This window comes from Zootoca vivipara, chromosome 3, assembly GCF_963506605.1.
Source record: "Zootoca vivipara chromosome 3, rZooViv1.1, whole genome shotgun sequence".
Lineage (NCBI taxonomy): Eukaryota > Metazoa > Chordata > Lepidosauria > Squamata > Lacertidae > Zootoca > Zootoca vivipara.
In genome coordinates this window covers 39120498-39145995 of record NC_083278.1, presented here as the reverse complement: position 1 = coordinate 39145995, position 25498 = coordinate 39120498, and the positions used below count along the sequence as shown (strand labels likewise).

At 43.0% G+C, this 25498-nt stretch overlaps 2 protein-coding genes across 19 annotated transcripts in view; one reads left to right on the top strand and one right to left on the bottom strand.

Moving 5' to 3' along the window:
• The window catches only part of ME1 (malic enzyme 1), a 131676-nt gene that overhangs the window by 70897 nt on the left and 35281 nt on the right, over nt 1–25498 (top strand). The gene's annotated exons all lie outside the window — the stretch shown is intronic.
• The window catches only part of PRSS35 (serine protease 35), a 176220-nt gene that overhangs the window by 119482 nt on the left and 31240 nt on the right, over nt 1–25498 (bottom strand). For 4 of the 17 annotated variants that reach the window (XR_009557320.1, XR_009557314.1, XR_009557315.1 and 1 more), the window contains exons 1-2: nt 16346–21108; nt 7030–7558 (exon numbers count right to left, since the gene is read on the bottom strand). The gene's annotated coding sequence lies outside the window, so the exon portion shown is untranslated. Of the gene's footprint in view, nt 1–5229; nt 13777–16345; nt 21109–25498 lie in introns of those variants that run through there. The other 13 variants (XR_004692242.2, XM_035109511.1, XM_035109510.1 and 10 more) reach the window with 9 other exon arrangements.

Here is a 25498-nt window from a genome sequence, read left to right as displayed (position 1 = left end):
ATATCAGCTGCCCCACATGGGGATCAAACTTGCAACCTTGGCACCATACATGGTTAGGATGACCTGTGTACATATTCAGCCCAGAAACGAAGTGTTCAGCTTCACATACAAATTATACTTTGTCTTCTGTTATCTTTATTTCAGTGGTTTAATTTAGGGAAAAACAAAGCTCTTTTTGTTGTTGCTGTGGTTAAGCAAGTGAGAAGGCCTTTGGTGATATATTGCAAATCACTTAGAGATCTGCTAGTGGGTTTTGACTAATGTTCTGCCTGCCCTAGGTGAAGAAGAGGGAATTAGGAGCAAGAGGATGAAGAAAACTATTATAGGTCTTGGGAAGATGGAATAAAAGATTGGTTTAAATTAAGTTACCAGGCAGCCTTCGCAGTGATGCAGTCTTTCTTCTAATAGGTCAGATAATTACTTGGCTGAGAAAAGATAGCTTGATTTCTGAACGGCAAGAGTTAATTAATTATTTGACTGATTTATTCCCTAGCTGTGCTTGGCATCTGTAATATTCATGACACTTTTTAGAAAATCCACACATCATTCCCAGCTTCTGCATTTATAATCACTGTGATTTATGCACAACTGTAAAGTAGATTAGATTGGAAACACTGGAAAATGAACTGTAGTCATCATCATGCCTGCTACACTATACATACTTGGGTAGCTGACACTTCATTTGACATCCACTCTGAAGCCAGCTCTAAGTTAAGTCTATAAAAGGCCCACATACTGTCTTTAGCTATTGTGTTTCATAAATAAAGCCTCCTGGTTCCTTAATATGAAGTTGTTTAAATTGAAAGAGTACTAAATTTTTAAGACTCTAGTCCTGAACATGCTTACTAGGGAGTAAATTCCATTGAACTCAGTCAGGGCCGTCTCAAGCACGTCGGGCGCCGTGGTGCGGAGATTGCTCCAGCGCCCTCACCCTGGTGGGCGGGCGCAGTGCGCAGCACGGCTTCCATGTGGCTTTGCCGCGCGGCGCCCCCCTGCCGGCCCGGCACCTTGGCGCCCCACGCCACCCAGCCTACCCCTAGAGCCAGCCCTGATCTCAGAAGTTCCATTGAACTTACTTGGAGTAAACATACATAGGAATGCACCAAATACTAGAATTGCGTATGACTGGTGCCCACATAGCACAGTACTGTTAAGAAATTAGGTATGCACCTGGTTGTTGATATCTTAACCATCAGAACTTGAAATCAGAATTTGAGGTGGGTTTGCAGACTCTGGTTAATATGGGACCCAGTTAGCACTGACCATGGTGGAGGTTTAATGCTACATAATGCTGCAGGCAGACTAGTAAATTAAGAGAGAATTCAAAGTACATACAGAGCAACCACAGGAGCACTCAATCCCATATACTGCTCCCAGGCGCTTGCCATTTCAAAACTGGCAGTAGTATAACTATAACTCTTGCTTCATTTTTTTTATGTTGTCTTTTCTCAGCTGTTTCACTAGTGCGCTGCTCAATGCTCTGTCTATGTGAAATTATTGTGAATGAACATGAGAACTGAAAGGTGAAGTGGTTCAGTTACATTTTTATTAAAAGCAAATTTGGGTTAAAGAAGGGTTTATTCAGACTGGGGGGGGAACCAAATTTGGGCTCCATGACACTGATGCAGAGGTCCTACATTTCTTCCTTCATAATACCAATAATTCCATTCAGCAGTTAGAACAATATTGGTGCTTATTATTTAACTGATCTTACCAGAGGGAAATTATGGCTTTGTCTCCTACACAATATAGTGTATCATCCCCTACATGAAAGCAAAGTATTGCATTAAGTTTTAAAAAAGGAACTTAAGTTAGTCTGTTTTGGAAATAACAACAGAAAACTCAGTTAACTGCCTGCATTTGTTTTACCACTGATGGATAACTTCAAAGTTAGTAGCCTTTCCCTATTGCCAGTTTTATCATACTTTGAGTGGCAACTAGAAAGGTGAGTAAAAATAGATAGGGTTTGATCTATACAGATTTTAATAAGAAAGCAAGTTAAGAAATTAAGAGTAGAGGACATATGGAAATACTTCGCAAAGCAAATCCATCTGGAAAAACCAAAATATTCTTTTTAGAAACAAATCAAAGAGTGCCATACAATTTAAACTGCTTCTTTACATTATAATTGCTGTGTCTGTGATCATAACATTCCTTTTTTGTCTAAGTCAGTTATAGCAGCTTGAATAAGAAAACTGTCAAAGCTCATTCTTTAATACTTATATTATGAAAAATAAAGTTGTAATTCAGTTATTTTAAAGGCTTTAAAAATTATACAATGCAATTTGTATAAAAGCTACAGTTTGAAAAAAGAAAGAGATACAGACAAATGCAGTTGTTCCTTTGGGCTGCTTTCACTCTCAACAACTTCTCATTAAGTCCTGATGGGGAAAAGTTACAAGGATCCCTGCGCACTGTTCATCTTCCACCAACAATAAATTACACCTAGTGACCCAGCACTTGCAACTCTCCTCCCACAGCATCCTAATTCATAATACGAAAAGAACCTAGGCCAGGGGTCACCAGCCTTTTTAGACCCATGGGCACATTTGCGAACTGCAGAAAGGGTCATGGGCACCATATAAACAATGCAACCTAGCACACACTGCAACCTATTCTATTGGCTACAAAGCAATGCTTCTTTCAAGGCATATTTCAGCAGGAGAAGGAGAGCCTGCAAGTATCAGGGAAGGCCTCTGCAGGTACAGGTGTGCCTGTAGGCATTGTGTTGGCAACTCCTGACCTCAACACTAACATCAAATTTCACCATATGTACATAGTTGTAAGAGTCCTGAAATAAGAGCATGCATTAAACTGCCAATTATTACTTTCATCTTCTCTTGCACTTCCAGCTGTATAGAAAATCCATCTTTTTCTTAGTTTAGCTGTATAGTGAAAATCAGTGTTTATGGAGCTGGTCTTGTCCTATGACATTTGCTGCTTTCAATAGCCTTTTCATGGCAGTATTTTTTTGTTCCCTTTTTTGTTATTGTTATTTTATTATTATATTCCAACTTTTAATACTAGCTGGTTTCTCCAATGCAACATACAATCGTTTTAAAATACAAATATGGTCTACTTAGTTAAACTCATAAATGTGCTAGAGAAAGGAGATGGCATGGAAATATATTTATTGAGTAATTAAGGGTTAATGGAATGACAGAATACATGACAAAGGGTTTCCTATTCTATGAAATTAGTGATGGCATATTTTGTAGCGGTCTTTTGAAGTTAAAACATAAGAAATTTGTTATCCTACTGGTGGTGGTGCTATTGTCATTTTTAGATTGTATTTCTTATATTACTAGTACACTGAATGTTGTTTGTTGTTGCTTTAGTGTCTTCTCTTTAATTGATTATCATGCTCACTGTTTCTTTTCTCCTTATATTAATATTTTCTGTAAGACTGTTTATATGGATGACAAAAAATGATACATGAATCAATAAAAAAGTGCTGCTTTCTCCTATATTAAGTAATTTTATAGGGTCAGGCAGGCCTTGATAGCACTGCAGAATAATTGTCAGGGTGAGATTGGGAGGAAGGGGACACAGCACTTGCTGACATTGCTATTTTTGCTGTATAAAAAGACTCAATGCTATTTTTCACTGCAGTGTTTGAAAATTCCCAACTTATTTTACTGAGCAATACTGCAGTCATTATACTGGTAAAGGGTTAGCATCTTCTGGGCTGAAGCCAAAATGACTACTCAGCATTGGACTTTTTTTTGAAAAAGAGCTTGCCAAGAGACCACAGAAGCTGTAAATTATGGATGGAAAATATTTTTAAAGGACAGTATTTGCAGACTAAATTTACCAAGTGCAGCTGGTTTGCTATATTTTCCAAATCAGATTTAAAAATATGATCCAGCTGCTTGCATTTTGCAATTAGCTAACATCCCGACATTATGTCAAAAATCCTAAACTGACTTCCTGGCTTACTAGACGCAGGGGACAGTAGGCATTAGCCTGGAGTCAGTGGTAAGTTGAACTTTACAATATTTTGGGAGGAATTCAACATGTCACAAAGTTAAAGCCCCTTAGCAGTGTACAAGTTGCACTAATGGAATGGTTTCTGCAAGAAAAGGGCAGGACCCCTGCATGGTTCTTGTGGTTGTGCAACTCATTGCTGTAATTTGGATGCTTCCTGTTGCACAACCTGTTGCACAGTAAATTTCTGCCAGTGAAGTGTTGTGCTGAATTTCATATTGCGCAGCTATTGTTCTCAACTTCACACTGGTAGTCAGGGAACATTGAATCCGGACCTTTGTACCAGAACACAAATGCATAGGTGCCTTCACATGCTCATTTTTTTTTAGTATACAGATCTCATGAGAAACCAGTTGAGATATCTTGTATTGAAATGCCCATATCATATTTTAATTAATGTTCTGTTCTAGCAGGGTAACTGTCATTCCATTAAACTACTAAGGATTTTTATGGCATACCTTGCCAATCCATTTTCACCCAGTGATGCAAGTTGGTCAAATCTTTTACATGGAACAATTCATCTTAACATAATACAGAGTCAGAATTGTGGGTCTTCCAAGATCTGTACGGGCATTTAGACCAATAAGTGCACTGAGACAGGGACCTGTTGTGCCTATGTAGAGTAATACTTCAATTACTAGAATAATACTACCTAGACTTGGTCTGCTTCTAGGGAACCATCTGATCGGAAAGCAGGAAGGACCAAATAAGTTGTGCAATGGCTCAAGCATGTCTGCCATTGTTCCTTCCCTCCTCGGTTCCCTACCTACAAGTTCTGCGTAGGATTGATCTTTATTTGAGCTTTCCAAGATCATTCCAGTGGGAAGTGTGCTGCTTAAATACTTGAACACTTGTAATCAAATAATCCAAATGCCAGAAAAAATATATGCTTTGGTAATATTCTAACTTTGACATTCTACAGAAGTGACAAGACTACAAATTCAGGGCTTTGCCAAAAGAGACAAATAACAAACAAACAAATAACATTTTACTTCATGAAGTTAAATATTTTCCTTTAATTTGGCTCCAGTATTAAAATAAATCAGCATAATCTGAAAGCCCAATTCAAGATCAAAGCCATATTGCGCGCTGAATACAGTTTACTGAATACTATTGTGACCTGAATAGTTTTCTTTTTTCATGGTAACCAGTTTATCTTAAGACTGATTAGCTGTATTTTAAAATGACAACAACACATAACAGCAAGCATATTTAATCATATAAATAAAGTTTCTAGTGAACCTTGTAGGTATGAGAAACAGCTTTTCCCCAAATCATGTTGTGATTTCCAAGGGTGAACTTTATTTTGGCTTTCAAATTAATTTTTTTCCATGAGCATTCACCAATGTCTAATGTAAAAGAGAAACATATAAATCAGCCAGTGTGTGTCCTAAATCAACTTTACTTTCAACTTCAATTCTGCAATAATGACTTTATACATAACCTATAACTTGCCCTTTCATTTGCGAGGTGATACTTGGAAGGGACAAATGGTGGCTTTCACTTAACCTTAAGTCAATTAAGTTTGAAACATGATTGCTATTTATATTATAGGCTCAGGAAATGACCAATGAGGGAAGCAGCTTTATTTAATTTGTTTAATTCCATGTCAAGTCTTTGTAATAAGTTTAACTTCGCTAACTCCAATGAGGTTGGAAATATTAAGAGGAGACGAGCAACCATTCCTACCTACATCTACCTCTGGCTGGTGCACAAGCAAGGCTGGATTCCAGATACCTGGTTTTCTGATTGGTACCCAGCTCAAAAACATGCTTTTTCTCATTTTCACCATGTTACAGCATGTGTTACATGTGTTATATTTGTTGACCTTAACTGTAATTTACCATTCACACTGACATGAATCCTGGGTACTGTAGTTTTGTAAAGGAGGTGGAAATTGTAGCTCTGTGAGGGGAATACTAGTGTCCCCAGGTTTCTTAGGGAGAAAGTCATGTGCTTTAAATGTATGGTGTGAATCTACCTGCTGTTTGATTGGGTAATGTGTTATGTGGCTATAAGGGGTACAGATGTAATGCTGGTATGTGGTGAGGCTTATAAATGAGAAACAGTGGAGGCAGTTTATGTTCCAGTGTCTACCTCCTATTTTACAGAACTTGATCTCAGTACAGATGCCTTACTTGCCAAGTGGTATAGTTTTCTACCTTTGGTGTGCTGGGTCATTTCTGTTGATGAAAATGTGATAACCTTCAACCAATCCAAATAGTGACACTAAGTTTCTGTTTCCCAAGAAGATGATTTTTGTTACATACTCCCTGAGAACCTGGTTGGCCCTTCTGGTTTCTGTTCTGCTGGATTACTTTTGGTTTCTGTTATTGACCTCTCCCTTGCCCCTCAGAAAGGGTTGTGCTCACTTGATCACAAAAAGGCACTACAACTCTTTTGTTTATATTATCAATGTATTTTTAGGGTTTCCAAATCATGTAACACTTGCAGAAGCATATCCGATCAGAATAAGCAGCATAATTCTGAGCTGCCCATTGGCCCAGAAAGGCTTTCCTCCAGGAAAGTGCAGAGAGTTCAAGTTTGGCAGGCACTCTCAATAGAAGTAGTCTCAGAGATCAATCCAAACCTCTTGTTGACTGGCTGGATGTGCATCTGTTTATTTACATTGGAATAAATAGGTTTCAGCTTGTCTGCTGTGGACACCTATGAGTGGAGAAGGAGCAAAGCTGTCACAATCTTCTCTTTAGCTCCCTGAATGTGCACATATTCATGGTAAGCCATGGTTTGACCTAGTGTTACATGTGAACAACCTCTGTACTGAAAAAATCATTTTGAAATAAGTCTTCACTACATAGCAATAAAACAAATCAGTAACTAGGGGTGAACTACAGCAACCACAAAATAAGACAAACCAGCCACAACCTGATAAATTACTTCAGGTTACCATATTTTGAAAAGCAAAACACATTTGCTGTCTTCTACTTGTAACTATGGATCACTATGATGACTCTACCCATGAAAAAGAGGACATATGCCAACCCTACATGCAGAATGTATTAAATGAACAAGCAAACTTACCCACATTAACTATATGGTAGCTTGGTCATCTGTATTGATGGGTTCTTCCCTTATATTTTTTTTTCTACTGGAGGCTATGGTGTGTGGTGTGTTTCAGTAGCTTTTCCTTTGTGCAAAGGCTGTTGCTCTGTAAATAGGGAACAGAGGCAAAAAGTAAATGATTCCATAGTCCACCAGTTTAATGGTTAGAAGATAATGGTTACTGTACAATGTGGATGATTTCGCAGTTTGCACATCCAGGACAGGCTGTGTATCTGTGATAAGAGTCAACTTGTTTCCCATTTGTGGAATACTATTTCGAGCAAGGTTCACTTGGTGCCTTCATTATATATTTTTAGGCACCAGGAGAAAACATTCCTCTTCAACCAGGCCGTTGGCTGATTAATATTCTACAGCCTTTTAAATGTGTCTGTGGATAGGAGGGGCCATTATTGTTTTGCTGTTTTGTTTTACTTACTTGCTTGTTTTTATCCTGTATTTTATTCTGTGAACTGCCCTGAGATCTTATAATGAACAGCAGAATATAAATCTAATAAATAAATAAAAATAAGATCCTTGTTGAGTCAATGCACACATCTGATTGGTGTTACTGATTAGCCACATTTCATGTGATAAACAATAGTTAGTAACCAAGAATTCAACTGTCTTCAGGGTGAATTCTAAATTGATTGCATTGAATTAGCCTTCCTTAGTGCAAAATGCAAAGATTTTCCATTCCATGTGCTAATAAGAGCTCGGAAAGGCACAAATCACTGGCACCATGGGGTTAATAAGCATTTGGCTAAAATAGTTGAAAAGGTTACTCTCTCAGTTGATATGTTTGTTCAGTTGAGACTTGTTGGCAGATGATTTAAGTAAAGCAACAGAGGCTGTGTCAAATAACTGTATTTCACAGAACACATGGCATGATGAAACTGAACATAGTCTGTGCTCCAAAGAAAACTGCAAAGACTAGCTCTAGTTTTAAATGGGTGCTGCCATAGCTTATTCTGCAACAAAAATAAAAAATACTGTTTAAAAACATTTAAAGGGTGTGGGCTTTTGTTCAGGTTTTTTGTTTGAGTGGAAGATTCATCCTAGAAAAGCATGCCTTTTAAGTTCTTAAATACTGCCACTTTTATGTGGGGGGATGTGTTCATGTTGTAATGCTGTACAGTAGTGTTCATGAGGAAAATATGTGCTTACATTTAGCTGTTCAATCTCTTTTTAAGGAATTAGTAGAACTGTGATATATTGGGAGTGGTGCAGTATATAAAGGAACTTCTATGGTGTCAGAGATTTTTGGCTATTTGCTGATTGAATAATGTTGTGCATGTATTTTGTGTCTTATCTGTATATGTACACATATAGTTGGGAAATGAAAAAATGTTTTGCTCTTGTTATGGATAGTAATAGGCAGACCCTCTCCTGTGCCATGTTTTGCTTAGAAGTGATCCAGTGGAAAAAATAGCCTAGTGGATGTCTCGTGGAGTACATCTAAACTCAATCCATTTTTAAATGAATCAGATTTGAATTGGCAAGGCTCTGGAGAGCTCCTCTCACTTGTATATATACATGTTTGGGTTGCTTTCTTCCAGAGAATAAAATTTCATACAAAATAATAATCATGGATCGATTTTCTGTTTTTTTGTATTCTGATCTGTTGTAAATCATGAATAGGAAGAATAATGAATTCAGAGTTAGGTACTGAATATAATGATAGAATGACAACATGGCTGTATTTTTCCGCTAAACCCAGTGTGATCCCTGAGCCTTTAGATGAAGGCTTTAGATGTCACTGAAGATTTATATACACAATCTCAGTGTGAAGTTTTTTCTTCCCTAGAGAGTGGAAGATTTTGGAACAGTAAGCATGTCTGGTATGTTGTGGTCTTTAATGTTTCAGTTTGTTCTAACAACTACTCTCTCCCTACCTGACCAGTAGCAGAGAAATTGAACCAAGATGTTACAGCAGGTCCTGGGTGCTGCTTTGATTATAACTTGCATCTTCTCCTCAAACATGAGGAAGTGAAATAGGTGCAAAAAGGAGTTCATTGAAATTTTCTTTTGTTTTTATTCCTGGTTAGAACTGACCCCAGAATAATACAGAAGTAGGGGGAAGACGTAATTGGCTGAATACAAAGGACTCAGCAAGATGTTATCTTTGTAGTTTATTATAGAGCAAAGTGATTAATACATTGCATGTGAGAAAGAGAAGGCCAGACATCTTTCCACAGACATCTGTTTATAATTTAAATACTGCAAGATATCTAAAAACACACACTTTATGGTGATTCTGACTCATATCTGTAGCCACATACCCTGCTGTCCAAAGGATTGCTCCTACGCTATTTTTTCTTCTTGTATGTTCCCAGTGTCTTGTGTTTTGTTGACAAGTGATTTTCCCACCCATAAAGGCTCCCAATGAAAAAGCATAATGAAAACCTTGAGAATTTCTGTAGTTCTGTAACTCTTTAATCATGTGACAACACTGGCTAACTTTAAAGTGCCAATAGAACTTTGTGCAGGACTGTGTGTGTGTGTGTGTGTGTGTGTGTGTGGAGAGAGAGAGAGAGAGAGAGAGAGAGAGAGAGAGAGAGAGAGAGAGAGAGAGAGAGAGAGAGATATGCTTAGAGGCCATTTGATTTATATGACCAAACCATTTGATTTATATGACCAAACCATCTCATGGTTGGCACATTCCCATTAAATAGGAGTTTATTTGGCAACATTCATGAAGATTTGGTATGTTTGGTACAAATATGAACCTTGTATTTCACTACAGAATGTATTTTATGTCACACATTCTTTTTTTAGGCTTTGTATGATTATTATGATTAATCTGCAGGGAGGTGGGACCGATTCGGATGGTCCGCCCCCGCCACTTAATGGATCCAAATGGTTTCCAGAGAGTGGTAGGGGATGCTTTATCCCATGTTGATGGCCTTTCAGCCGATTTCCTGGTGGCTCGCTGGAATGTGGAGTTAACCAGGGCTATTGACTGTTTGGCTCCTAAGCGCCCTCTCCGATTGCATGGAGCCCAGACACGGATCTGAGGGCAATGAAACAATAGCTGAGACTGCTAGAGCGCCGGTGGCGGATAACTCATTCTGAAGCTGACCGGACACGGGTTAGAGCTCAATGTTGAGCCTACCAAGCGGCGGTAGCGACGGCGAAGAAGACTTTCTTCACCTCCTCTATTGCATCTGCAGAAAACAGCACCAGGAGACTTTTTCAGGTGGTCCGCAGTTTAGTGGAACCACCTGCTCCATCGGGGCCCAGTACAGGCCACATGATCTCCTGCAACTATTTTGAAAGTTTTTTGCAGATAAAGTCGCTCAGATTCGGGAAGAGGTAGACTCCACCGTGGGAGCAGGGCCAGGGCGGGGGAGTGCTAGAGATCTGTCTAGTCATGTTGCGTGGGATCAATTTAAATCTGTTACCTCTGAGGATGTGGACAGGCTACTTGGACGAGTGAAACCAACCACCTGTCTTCTTAATCCTTGCCCATCCTGGCTTATAAAAGCTAGCCGAGAAGGGCTGGGTGATGGGCTTCGCGGGTTGGTGAATGCTTCTCTCTGAGGGAGCCTTACCAGACCAGCTGAAAGAGGCGGTTATTAAACTGCTTCTTAAAAAACCATCTTTAGATGAGGCCAATATGGCCAACTATTGCCCAGTCTCAAATCTTCCATTCTTGGGCAAGGTGATTGAGCGAATGCTTGCTGAACAACTCCAGGCACACATGGAAGAATCCAGAATGCGGGAGCTAGACTGGTGACTGGGAGTGGCCGCCGAGACCACATAACACCGGTCTTGAAAGATCTACATTGGCTCCCAGTAAGTTTCTGAGCACAATTCAAAGTGTTGGTGCTGACCTTTAAAGCCCTAAATGGCCTCGGCCCAGTATACCTGAAGGAGCATCTCCACCCCCATCGTTCTGCCCGGACACTGAGGTCCAGTATCGAGGGCCTTCTGGCAGTTCCCTCGTTGCGAGAAGCCAAGTTACAGGGAACCAGGCAGAGGGCCTTCTCGGTAGTGGCGCCTGCCCTGTGGAATGCCCTCCCATCAGATGTCAAAGAGAAAAACAGCTATCAGATTTTTAGAAGACATCTGAAGGCAGCCCTGTTTAGGGAGGCTTTTAATGTTTTAATCAATTATTTTATTTTATTTTTCTGTTGGAAGCCGCCCAGAGTGGCTGGGGAAACCCAGCCAGATGGGCAGGGTATAAATAATACATTATTATTATTATTATTATTATCATCATCTTGTGATTTTATTCTTCTTGTTTTTATGGCTGTTTTTAAGTACAGATAAGGTGAACCCACAAAATCAGCAGCTAGCGGCAATCAGCCTTTTGGAACTTTCTTCTCTGTTAAGGCTGCTCACTTTTAAGGAAAGGGCTGGTCCTGTGGTGTTAATAAAATTAAAGAAAAAAAATTAATATCCATATTGCAACAATCATACCTGCTTTTGCCAAGTATTTAAAACTTATATGCAATGAGAAAGTCAGTGAACAATTTTTATACATCTTACATTTTTATGGGGCTCTCAAAGTTGAGAATGGGGTATCTAGTGAGGCAGCCCTGGTGCTACTTTGCCGAAAGCCAAGTCAGCTAAGGCACCATCCCTGTCATGTTATTATTTTTTTTATAATAATTTTTATTAGTTTTATACAAACAAGACAAACAAAACATACAATATGACACTGTCCCTTCATTTTCCCTCCACCCACCAGTCCACGTCTGCCACCAGTGGTACCCGTGGGCGTTGAGAATCAAAGGGGTCCAATTATAAGTTGGGTTTGGCCTCCCCCCTCCCTCCTCCCCCCTCATCCCCTCCCTGCCACTGAAAGGACCCGGATGGAGGAGCTCTGAGGATTGGTTTCCCCTCAGCTCTTTCATAAACATACTTAAACAAATACACACAACACATCAATAATAATAATAATAATAATATAAATTCCCAGTTCTTATTTTCTTAACATTATAATTGTGACTTCCTCGATACTCTTCCTCCTGGTTTTCCTAACTTCTCTAAATAATAATGGCGGATTTTCTATTCCAATTCAAAATCTTATTCTTATAGTATTAACTTAATCCTCCTCCTTTTTCATGCTGCCCTCCCACAGGCCCCCTCCTGCCACAAGGGGAACCCACAGGGCACAGCACTTCAAAGGTTCCATTTTTGTGTCTGGGTTTCCTTCCACCCCCTCCCCTCCCCTCTGAGCACCCCCTGCCACTGGGTGTCTCCGAGTAAAGAGAGGAGGACAGGCAGCTCTCTACCCAGACACCTATCTAAACTCACAGATATTAATATTAAACTAAAAATTCTTTCCTCAGCCATTCTTCTGACTCCCTCCAGAAAACACAGTTTTTTTAATACTATCATATCTCTAATCTAAATCTTAATCATATACTTTAGCACACTCTCCTTCCCCTCTCCCTATGTCTTTCCCCCCCAATTGGATCAGCATTTCCTTTAACAAGCCAAGATTTCGAAAACCGTCGTTCAAAAGCCAAGAAAAACCTTTTAACTAAAATTTTCACCCCACACCAGTTCTTTCCCAGTTCCGTCTCCAGGCCTTTGTTCCCCCCTGCCCCTGTCTTTCCCATCCCTCAATGACACCACTCCACATTTTGGTCCCTCCAGGGTCCTCATTGATCTTCATATCCCTTTGCTTCTCATTTTCTTGCTTTTCTTCCTTTTGAAACCCATGCTTTGCTTCATCCAAAACATATTTTTTGTAGTCCAAGCCACCTTCTAAATTCTCATCAGGTTGTTTCTCCTCACACACAGCCTCGAAATCAAAAGTCTCAAATTCCAAATTGTCTTCTAAATCCTGAACTTGGACTTCAGCCTCTACTGATGATAAATTAGGATGTTGCCGTTCCTTGTAAATGTCCTCCCATGTTTGTAGATAGTTCAGCACAGCCTCCTGGAAGGCTCGAGAATACTTTGTTTTCATACTTCTCTTAACCGCAAACAAACAGGAGATAGGGAGCAAAGGGTGCTGGAAAATTCCTTCCTGTTAAACGATCGGCTCCATCTTGGCTGGTCTTCTCCTTTGTCTTTAACTCCATCACAAATCCAGTCCTAATTCCAATTTGAATAGTTCTACCTCATTTTCAATCAAATTTTACCGTTCACAGCAATGTAGTAAATCCTCCCAGTCTTTTAACAGCTTGACAGCTTTTGACAGCTGTCAAAGCACTCTTCTCCTTAACAATGCTGTACCTCAAGGGGTGCCGGACTCGGGAGCTGAGAAGGGTTGGAAAAGTCTTTCTTTCTCTCGGGTCCACAATCCCAGAAACTTTTTTCTCTTTCGGCTTGAGTATATTTAAAGCGCCTCCCGATTTGCCATTAGGAAGAGATCGACTTCCGTTTCTTTAAAATCTCTCCTATTTTTCCAATTAATATTTTTGAAGTCCGAATAAGAATTTCACTTACTTTATGGAAATCTTTTATTTTCTTTGGAAAAATCCGCCGCTTGCCGGGTCAGGACTCGGAGCTTCGCTTCTTGGAGGTAAGATGTAGCCCAAAATGGCTCCCGCGGTTCCACCCCGCTGGCTCTCGATCGCTCTACTGAGCTCTCGGGCAGCGGGGGATCCACAAAACGGAGCAGCCGCTGGGCGCGTGAGTCACCGGGACTCTCTACCCGGTGTTTTTACGGGGAGTCCGCTCGCTCTGCGGACTTCCCCCCCCTCCGCGAGGCCAGGGACTTCGGAGCGTGAAGTCCCTGCGTCCTTCTTCTCCGGCGCGACGGCATCCCTGTCATGTTAAATGAGGATGGGAGTTGACATTTAGGCACATATCACGGTCCCGTTTTTTTAAGAAAATTGATGGTTTGTACTTTTTAAAAAAAGGCCCTTGGTCTCTTGGTTTTTAGTTTGCTAGGAAGCATACCAGATTCTAATAATAACCAGTAATTGTTACTACCTTCATTCAGTTCCAGAAGCAGAGGGATGTTTAAATGCTTTCTAGGTGAAGGCACAACAATTTCAGCAATAAAAAATTGGCTAGATTCCTAGATTTGCATTGAAAAGTAATAAAGCATGAGATACTGAGTGGAATCGCATGTCAGTAAAATTGTTCTACCTGAACAATGTTGGAAGATTTTCGCATCTACTAGACTGAATGCACTTCCAAGATCTCATTAACTCAATCCCTAGGGACAAGCCTTTTTGGACAGATAGATACAGTTACTACACATCTTTCCAGACCACAGTAGGGAGGAGGTATTTTAATCAAGTTGTTTCCTTACTATTGTCTTTGATAATTTGAATCTGTATTTGGAACAGTGGTACATTTTAAGCAGATTAAAATTAGCTAAGGCTGCAACTCTATACTCTCTTTCCTGGAAGTAAAGCCCCACTGGAATGCCCTGGGACTTGCTTCTGAGGGGGGGGGGGGAAGCATAACGATTGTACTGTGAATGGCTATTCTGCTCATTACCTATAAACAAAGCAAATGAGATGTGGGGAAAATAAATAACTGAGTTATTTCACTGGTATCATTGTAAAACTAATCTGAAATTGAGTAAATTTTTGCCCATAACAGTATTAAGATTCTGGCGGCAAAGCAGATAACCTAATTAGCTCAGTACAGGTAATTGGTTCCCTGAATGGTACTGCTGGAAAGTTCTGAGCTGGCTATAATTCCACCTTTGGAAACAAAGCATATCAAAAGTACCATGTTCTGCTACTTGTGCGGGGTTTGGGAGGGGATCTTTTTGTATTTTTGAAAACAGACAAAGGATAAGAGTATGTTTTCAGTAGTTTGGGGGAAAATATATTCCATAAACATTTTGAAATAGAGACGCCCCAGAGATTATTATTTTATTTTATGCAACTGCAGTCATTAGCCCTCCCCCTGCCCCATCACAAAGGAAAACTAGATGACTGAGATTTCTAAACCTATACTTAAGCCTCAACATTACATTACTTGATATGGTGAAGTCACACATGCTTGCCGTTAGACACATAATGAAATATTTACTATTATGTATACAAACATTGATTGATTTTATTATTTAAGATATATTATGATTGTATAAAATGGATCCAAGTGCTACACTTTGCAAGCTAGATATGGCATGGTTTTCTAATTTTAACACATAGTTCATATGTATGTACTCTCTCAGATTGCCTGTTTTCTGACTGGCGGTCGAATAAAGAATGATGATGAATGCCTGATATCAATTGTTAGCTTGCTTCAATTAATTCCCAATTTAGTAGGCCTTGTGCAGATGCCACAACCTTCATCAGGAGCTTTTCAGGGTTTCTCCCCCTTCTGAAACAAACCCCATTCCCTTTTCATTGTTAACAGTTTAGCTGCTTTCAAGCTCTGATTGTAAATCCATAGAGCTAACAAATGTTGGCTTAGCTTAATAGCTAAGTGTGATTTGTGGTTGTCATGACACTCCCCGCCTCACACATCTTATCATGTACAAAGAATTTGGAAGGGTTGCTTTTTGTGCATTTGTGCTGTGCTTTTTGCCCTAGACAATGAGACACTTTTTTGCCTTCTCAAAAGCAGAAAAGGCCACAAACAAACAAACACCGCCCTGTTTCTCCTCTCATAGAGAAAGGGTGTTTTCTCTGCCACTGCATTGGGCTGCTTCAAGAAAAGCCCATCATCTTGCTCTCCAAGAACTCTGCAGTTCACAGATAATTCAGGACAAGGAATGGGGTCTTTGGTTAGGAATCTGGGGCAAGATAGTGACCAAAGGGGATAAGGATGAAGGTGCTACTGAAGGATTTTTTTTATTTTGGTTCCTAATCTCTTTACCATGAGGAAAAGCTCAGGACATATAACAGCTACACCTAGGTAGAGATTTTACAGCATGTCTGCTCCATTCACATAAAAAACATAGGAAACATATGCAAGAAGAAGAGGCTGTAGGGAAAGGGACACACTCGCTACTAGATTTGTTTATTAAATAAATACTTGCTGCATTCCACTGTTTTAACCAATTTTATGCTCATCTGTTATTGGTGAGGGAAAACGTCTCAAAACAGTGGAACATAGAGAAGTATGGAGATGGAGGGCTGGGGTTCTCTTTCCTTCCGCATATACCTCTTTGTGTACAGGGTAGACTTCCCACCACTTTACATGTGAACGGAGAAGTCCAATGCATGGCTGCCCCAAAATATCTAGGTTGGTGGTAGGCCTTGTGAAATACAGTATGTCAGTTCTGAAGCTGACAGACACACCTTCCTTAATTAGACAGTTTTCCTTTCTTCCTACCTAGTCTAACCTGGAGCTAGAGGTAGTCTGTGGTCATTGAGAGAAAGAGAACGATGGGACTGCTTTTACCACATATGCAAATCAGTCTTACTGTTGGAAGAAGAGTAGATTGCCTCCAGAACATTGAGCTGGATGGAAGAGGAGTTTTGCTTGGGTGAAGGACCTGGGTTGTGTCGTCCCCACCTTCTACATTTGAGTGTGACAAATTTTGGTTAAACACTGAGGTATCTATGACAACATCTAAGAAGTATTTCATGTATAGGTTTTGATTTACTAATCTGCACTTTTAGAAAACAATCTTAACATTCAGAGTCTTCATACAATATGTAGATATGTTTGGCTTGTGTCCAGAAACATGATACTGGAGGAACGTATTTTTATCCTGCTCTGATGGTCTCAAGGGCTTACATTAATAAGAAATGACTTGTCTGAGTCATAAGTTAAAATTCAATACTTTTCAAAATAAGGGATGGCAATTAATCCAAAACAAATAAGCACTTTGGGTAAAAACGAAGTATGGTATGTCATGCTGTAAGTAGACTCATTGATCTAAATGGGTCTACTCTGAGTATGATTATTATTGGATATTACCCTTTATCTATTGCAGGCGTATTTTATTTAAAATAAATAATTTAAACGTATAAGGACAATATGTTTTAAGTGGCAAATATGAAACAAGATACTTATAGTTTGATCCATAATATATGGGTCAAGAGTGCATCTTTTCTTAAGTTTTAAATTCTTGAAGATGCAGTATCAGAATGTGATATTAAGAAAGTGAAAAGGAATGGAATTGGCTGGCTATTATGCCTGGTATTCCTAATCTAAGCCTATAGTTTTATCTGATATTTTGAGATGTCTAATTCTAGTCTTCAGGTTACTTAGCTTTGGATGTCACCATAACTGACTTTGGCAGTCTCCTGCTTAAGTCTGCCAAACCTGCAGTTTAGTCCCATGGCTGTATGCCAAGGAGCGGCCGAACCATCCTTTGTGAGGTCTGCTGGCCATGCAGAATACAAGAAGGCAAATTCACAGGTTGATAAGTAAAACCTTAAGCTTACTAAAGGGTGGTTTGTTTGTTTTTAGTAAGCCTGACTGTACCTTATTCACAGCTGATATAACTGTTACAATTTAGCTTGGTGTGTTTAAATAATCAGTACTGTATGGTAGTACTGTAGAATACTTAACAGTAACAATCTCCATTTTTAGGATACAAGTACCTTTGATTTCCATAGACTTTTCAGGAGAACTGATACACAATACCTTTGCCAAGTCATATTGTGGCGGTGGAGTAAAGGAAGGCATAGAATGCATGCATTCCCAGAAATCCAATCTCTCTCTCTCTCTCTCTCTCTCTCTCTCTCTCTCTCTCTCTCTCTCTCTCTCTGTGTGTGTGTGTGTGTGTGTGTGTGTGTGTGTGTGTGACATGTTATTAAGAACTTATTGTGCTCAAGAGATGATAAGCTAATTGCAAGTGCCTCTAATAATAATAATAATAATAATAATAATAATTTATTATTTATACCCCGCCCATCTGGCCGGGTTCCCCCAGCCACTCTGGGCGGCTTCCAAAAAAAAAACAACAGAAATTCTAAAATACAGAAATCCATCAAACATTAAAAGCTTCCCTAAACAGGGCTGCCTTGAGATGCCTTCTAAAGGTCTGGTAATTGTTCTCTTTGACCTCTAGTGGGAGGGCATTCCACAGGGTGGGTGCCACTACCGAGAAGGCCCTCTGCCTGGTTCCCTGTAACTTGGCTTCTCGTACTGAGGGAACCGCCAGAAGGCCCTCGGAGCTGGACCTCAGTGTCCGGGCAGAACGATGGGGGTGGAGACGCTCCTTCAGGTATACCGGACCGAGGCCGTTTAGGGCTTTAAAGGTCAACACCAACACTTTGAATTGTGCTCGGAAACGTACTGGGAGCCAATGTAGGTCTTTTAGGACCGGTGTTATGTGATCTCGGCGGCCGCTCCCAGTCACCAGTCTAGCTGCCGCATTCTGGATTAGTTGTAGTTTCCGGGTCACCTTCAAAGGTAGCCCCACGTAGAGCGCATTGCAGTAGTCCAAGCGAGAGATAACTAGAGCATGCACCACTCTGGAGAGACAGTCAGTGGGCAGGTAGGGACTCAGCCTGCGTACCAGATGGAGCTGATAAACAGCTGCCCTGGACACGGAGTTGACCTGTGCCTCCATGGACAGCTGTGAGTCTAAAATGACTCCCAGGCTGCGCACCTGGTCTTTCAGGGGCACAGTTACCCCATTCAGGACCAGAGAGTCCTCCACACCCGCCCGCCTCCTGTCCCCCACAAACAGTACTTCTGTCTTGTCAGGATTCAATCTCAATCTGTTAGCCGCCATCCATCCTCCAACCGCCTCCAAGCACTCACACAGGACCTTCACCGCCTTCACTGGTTCTGATTTAAAAGAGAGGTAGAGCTGGGTATCATCAGCATACTGATGGACACTCAGCCCAAACCCCCTGATGATCTCTCCCAGTGGCTGCATATAGATGTTAAAAAGCATGGGGGAGAGGACAGAACCCTGAGGCACCCCACAAGTGAGCGCCCAGGGGTCTGAACACTCATCCCCCACCACCACTTTCTGAACACGGCCCAGGAGGAAGGAGCGGAACCACTGCATGACAGTGCCCCCAGCTCCCAAGCCCTCTAGACGGTCCAGAAGGATGTTATGGTCGATGGTGTCAAAAGCCGCTGAGAGATCCAGCAGAACAAGGAAACAGCTCTTACCTTTGTCCCTAGCCCGCCGGAGATCATCGACCAGTGCGACCAAGGCAGTTTCAGTCCCATGATGAGGCCTGAATCCTGACTGGAAGGGATCCAAATGGTCCGCTTCTTCCAGGCGTGCCTGGAGTTGTTCCGCAACCACTCGCTCAATCACCTTGCCCAAGAATGGAAGATTTGAGACTGGGCGATAGTTGGCCATATTGGCCGGATCTAAAGATGGTTTTTTAAGAAGCGGTTTAATAACCGCCTCTTTCAGCGGGTCTGGGAAGGCTCCCTCATGGAGAGAAGCATTTACCAACCCGCGAAGCCCATCGCCCAGCCCTTCCTGGCTAGCTTTTATAAGCCAGGATGGGCAAGGATCAAGGAGACAGGTGGTTGGTTTCATTCGTCTAAGCAGCCTGTCCACATCCTCGGAGGTAACAGATTGAAATTGATCCCACAAAACTTGACTAGACAGGACTCTAGCACTCCCCCGCCCCGGCCCTGCTCCCACGGTGGAGTCTACCTCTTCCCGAATCTGAGCGACTTTATCTGCAAAAAACTTTGCAAAATCATTGCAGGAGATCATGTGGCCCGTACTGGGCCCGGATGGAGCAGGTGGTTCCGCTAAATTGCGAACCACCTGGAAGAGTCTCCTGCTGCTGTTTTCTGCAGATGCGATGGAGACGGTGAAGAAGGTCCTCTTCGCCGTCGCCATTGCCACTTGGTAGGCTCGAAGTTGAGCTCTAGCCCGTGTCCGGTCTGATTCAAAATGAGTTTTCCGCCACCGGCGCTCTAGCCGTCTCAACGACTGTTTCATTGCCCTCAGCGCCGGGGAAAACCACGGGGCTGTCCGGGCTCCATGCAATCTGAGAGGGCGCTTCGGAGCCAGACAGTCAATAGCGCTGGTTAACTCCGCATTCCAGCGGGCCACCAGGGAATCAGCTGAAAGGCCATCGACATGGGATAAAACATCCCCTACCACTCTTTGGAAGCCACTTGGATCCATTAAGTAGCGGGGGCGGACCATCCGAATCGGTCCCACCTCCCTGCAGAGGGAAAGGGTTGCGGAGAAGTCCAGTTGCACCAGAAAGTGATCTGACCATGGCACTTCTTTTGTTTCGCTTTTACTTAATGTCAGATCACCAACATCCATAGAGGTAAACACCAAGTCCAAGGCATGTCCGCGGCTATGAGTTGGGCCAGACTTATTCAGGGACAGCCCCATGGTGGCCATGCTTTCCACGAAGTCCCGAGCGGCTCCTTGTAAGGTCGTGTCGGCATGGATGTTAAAATCCCCTAAGACAACCAAGCTAGGTGTCTCCAGGAGCACATCCGACACGACCTGAAGCAGCTCGGGCAGGGAATCCTTGGTGCAGCGGGGAGGTCGGTACACCAAAAGGAATCCTGTACTGCCTCTATTGCCCAACTTCCAGAACATGCACTCAGAGAACTGGGTCTTCCCAATAGGACGCCTGGTGCAAACTAATGACTTCCTAAAAATCACTGCAACCCCCCCTCCCCGCCCAGATGGCCTGGGTTGCTGTGCATAAGAGAAACCTGGTGGGCAAGCAGCGCCAAGAACGGGCCCATCGGCTTCCTCCAACCAGGTCTCTGTCACACATGCCAGGTCAAATCCTCCATCCACAATCAGGTCGTGAATGGCGGTGGTCTTATTCATCATCGACCTGGCATTGCACAGCAGCACCTTCAGGTCATGTGGGTATCCCTTGCTGATTCCAATATCCGTCCGGTCAGGACCAGACCTGGAGGCAGGGATAGTCCTCAGACAACGACTAAGTCTGCCTCCTCGGTAATGACATGGTCTGGTCTTAGCGTAACTCCTCCTCCTACCCGTGACCACTGAGATCGGTTGTTCCAGTGCACACACCCCTGTGGAATCTGCCCCAGCCATTTTGCTTGCTGGGACCCCCTCCCGGGCAGCCCTGACCCCTCCCCTTAAAAACAAAATAAAACCTCTGTAAAAAACAGCAAAGAACTCAACAAAAGTAGAACACAAAAAAGACAATAAAACAATAAAACCAAAAACAATAAAAATTACAAATACACTAAAATTTAACAGATTCCCACCCCCAACTAAAAATCCCTCCCACCTACCACCCCAAACACAATAAAACAATAAAACCAAAAACAATAAAAATTACAAATACACTAAAATTTAACAGATTCCCACACCCAACTAAAAATCCCTCCCACCTACCACCCCAAAGAAGATAAAAACATTAAAAATTCTTTAAAAAGCATTTTAAAAAGGACTCTGTGCTGTTTCAAGTTCCCCTGGGCAGCACCAGCAGCAGAGCGGCGGCAGCAGTCCTTTATGAGGCCTTCCAGGCCCCGCCCTAAACCAGGTGGAAGGAGGCAGGGACAGGGCCTGTGGGCACTCACAGCAGGAGAGAGTCCTGGGCAGCACCAGTAGCAGAGCAGCGGCAGCAGTCCTTTATGAGGCCTTCCAGGCCCCGCCCTAGACCAGGTGGAAGGAGGCAGGGACAGGGCCTGTGGGCACTCACAGCAGGAGAGAGTCCTGGGCAGCACCAGCAGCAGAGCAGCGGCAGCAGTCCTTTATGAGGCCTTCCAGGCCCCGCCCTAGACCAGGTGGAAGGAGGCAGGGACAGGGCCTGTGGGCACTCACAGCAGGAGAGAGTCCTGGGCAGCACCAGCAGCAGAGCAGCGGCAGCAGTCCTTTATGAGGCCTTCCAGGCCCCGCCCTAGACCAGGTGGAAGGAGGCAGGGACAGGGCCTGTGGGCACTCACAGCAGGAGAGAGTCCTGGGCAGCACCAGCAGCAGAGCAGCGGCAGCAGTCCTTTATGAGGCCTTCCAGGCCCCGCCCTAGACCAGGTGGAGAGAGGTAGGGACAGGGCCTGTGGGCACTCACAGCAGGAGAGAGTCCTGGGCAGCACCAGCAGCAGAGCAGCGGCAGCAGTCCTTTATGAGGCCTTCCAGGCCCCGCCCTAGACCAGGTGGAAGGAGGCAGGGACAGGGCCTGTGGGCACTCACAGCAGGAGAGAGTCCTGGGCAGCACCAGCAGCAGAGCAGCGGCAGCAGTCCTTTATGAGGCCTTCCAGGCCCCGCCCTAGACCAGGTGGAAGGAGGCAGGGACAGGGCCTGTGGGCACTCACAGCAGGAGAGAGTCCTGGGCAGCACCAGCAGCAGAGCAGCGGCAGCAGTCCTTTATGAGGCCTTCCAGGCCCCGCCCTAGACCAGGTGGAGAGAGGTAGGGACAGGGCCTGTGGGCACTCACAGCAGGAGAGAGTCCTGGGCAGCACCAGCAGCAGAGCAGCGGCAGCAGTCCTTTATGAGGCCTTCCAGGCCCCGCCCTAGACCAGGTGGAAGGAGGCAGGGACAGGGCCTGTGGGCACTCACAGCAGGAGAGAGTCCTGGGCAGCACCAGCAGCAGAGCAGCGGCAGCAGTCCTTTATGAGGCCTTCCAGGCCCCGCCCTAGACCAGGTGGAAGGAGGCAGGGACAGGGCCTGTGGGCACTCACAGCAGGAGAGAGTCCTGGGCAGCACCAGCAGCAGAGCAGCGGCAGCAGTCCTTTATGAGGCCTTCCAGGCCCCGCCCTAGACCAGGTGGAAGGAGGCAGGGACAGGGCCTGTGGGCACTCACAGCAGGAGAGAGTCCTGGGCAGCACCAGCAGCAGAGCAGCGGCAGCAGTCCTTTATGAGGCCTTCCAGGCCCCGCCCTAGACCAGGTGGAAGGAGGCAGGGACAGGGCCTGTGGGCACTCACAGCAGGAGAGAGTCCTGGGCAGCACCAGCAGCAGAGCAGCGGCAGCAGTCCTTTATGAGGCCTTCCAGGCCCCGCCCTAGACCAGGTGGAGAGAGGTAGGGACAGGGCCTGTGGGCACTCACAGCAGGAGAGAGTCCTGGGCAGCACCAGCAGCAGAGCAGCGGCAGCAGTCCTTTATGAGGCCTTCCAGGCCCCGCCCTAGACCAGGTGGAAGGAGGCAGGGACAGGGCCTGTGGGCACTCACAGCAGGAGAGAGTCCTGAGAGAGTCCTCTAGCTCGGAAATCCTGAAAACCAAGCTTTCCTCAGTTAAAATCTTATTTTCTGAATGTCGTATTGTTTACAAAGAACATATGGTGCTTATTTAATATTTTTCTTGAGCCAAAATTGACTTCACTGTAGCTCTGCTGTCTTTCAGCATCATAACCCAAAAATTGTATTGTGATAAAGGAATGAAATAATAATTATTAATATAGTATCAAAAGAAGGAACTTTACAAGAGATTTAGAAGGTCCTTGCCAAAGCAGATTATAAAAAACAAAATAAAACAAAATGAATAGATATTGCATTAGTGCTTGGATCATAGCAGTAACAAAAAATCGAGAAAGGAAGCAAAAAGGACTGAAGTAGTGAAGGGAATACAGAATGAAACTCTGCAAATAATGGTACTTCTTAGTATAGATGGTAAAAGGAACGCCTATGGAATACGATTTACATAATGAAATGTGAACTTCTCCTAAGGCTATTTAAAGGTGTGAGGAGAAATCACACATCTTCACAATGTCTCATGGCTTACAATGCTTGCTGTGCTATGTTGAGGTGTAGCACAGCGTATATCCTGTGCTCCGAGTGAAAGTTACAAAATTTCCTGTTTTCAGTTTTTTCTTCTTCATAATTTGAATTACTTGCACAACGTGTCCACAACATTTCAAATTTCTGTTTTGAAAATGTATAAAGTTGCTTGAATCCAGAGAAGTGTGAGCATTGTTCCACACATGGAACAGGGTTTGGGCTTGTCTCTGTTCTGCTGCAACAGTGTGTGATGTGGTGAGAGGAATTTGTGGAAATGGCGATCTCTCCTTGAACAAACTGAAGTGCCTTCTATTATATACCTACATATTATCTCCACCCGTACATGCTAGGGGGTGCACTGGATTTGGACAAAGGCTTAAGACAAGTTGGAATGTACAGTATTTGAGGAAAACTGAGCACATCTGAGGTTAAACAGGAGCTGTACAAAGCTGCACAATTCAAAGCAAAGACGCCTGAAGTGTTTCGGCCATCAAGGTATCAAATAAATGCTGCAGACAGTATACTAAAAACAAACCTCTTAAGTTTACTACGTATATAAGGAAGATGTTGGAATGTGAGGCAAAAGGGAGAAGCTTTACAAAATCCATCTTTAGGAAAACACCAGGATCAGGAAGGTGCAGAGGGATTTCCTTCATAACTTGCAATCAGGGTGATTTATTTTATCAGTACTTTCTTGTTCTGTGCTTTGGGGTCCAAATATGTTCAGTGCACACCCTTAATACATACACACTTAAAAATGTAAAATTTAGAATAGAAGACAAGATGTTAGTCATAAGACAGTTCTGGACATAGCTCATTGTTATCACATGTGTGCTATGTGCAGAAAGGTTCTATGCTGGACATCTCCAGTTAAAGCATGCCATGTAAAATATAGCTATGATTGCCAAAATATTAATATTTATCAGGCTGGGAAAGGTATCTGCATGAGACCTTGGAGAGTTTAGTATTGAATTTGCTGAAACAGTTTGACTTGGTATATAGCAGCAACTTATGTTTAAGAGAGAAATTGTGGTTATGTTTAATAAGAGAGATAAGGGGCCTAACAAGAAGAGAATTGGGTGAATGAAGACCCTGCATTGAAGAAAATAGAAATACAGTAATAGAGGGGGGAAATATGCTGGACTTTTATTACTGTGATTCTTTAGTAATAGCAAACCCCTCAAAGCATGGGGTGGTGGACTAAAATTGATTCATTGAAATCTGAGTGAACCTGAAGGAAGCAAGAGATCACAGCACCATATGGGAAAGAGGACAACAATTATGACTAAGCAGCAGTGAGGATCAGGGAATCCAGATGTTCTGTGACTCATACCACTTCCTAGGCTTTGGGGCAGCAGAAATCCAATTATTGGTAGCAGCTTAGAACAGTACTTCGTAATGGAAAAAATTCCATCGCAAACTGACCCAAGTTTATTGTGGAAAGAGCTAATTGTTATAGGGATGGTCAGCTCTAGGCAGAGGCTCAGTGAGGAGGAGTTGCTAGGGCAAGTACATCAGTAATCCCAGGGGTAAAGAGGGTAAGTGTTTCTTAGAACAGGGATGGCTACTCCCCAGTTTGCAGAGTTTTCTGGCAAAATATTTTGTTTGTTGGCAAAATAATAATCATAATACTACTACTACTGGAAACAGTGATGGAGTGGGTGGAGCTCAGAGGCCTGCTAGGGATGTAAATTGCCTGATCTCATCATCAGGTTGTTACTTTGTTGACCGGAGTGGGATCAATAGCCCTTTCCCTAACTCATCTGCACAAATCAGCTAAGGAGGGAGCTATGTGTCTGTGTGTATGCCTGCCTTGTGTGTGTGCATGTACATGTGTGAGTGTAGGATGGCCATACCCACTTTTAGACCCACCCATTGCTGGCATGCAGCCTCCAAAACATCAAGAATATCAAAATACCTAAAGTTGGTCCTATGTGTTAGGGAATGTGCACCTCAAACATGGATTTTATTGTTTTATACTG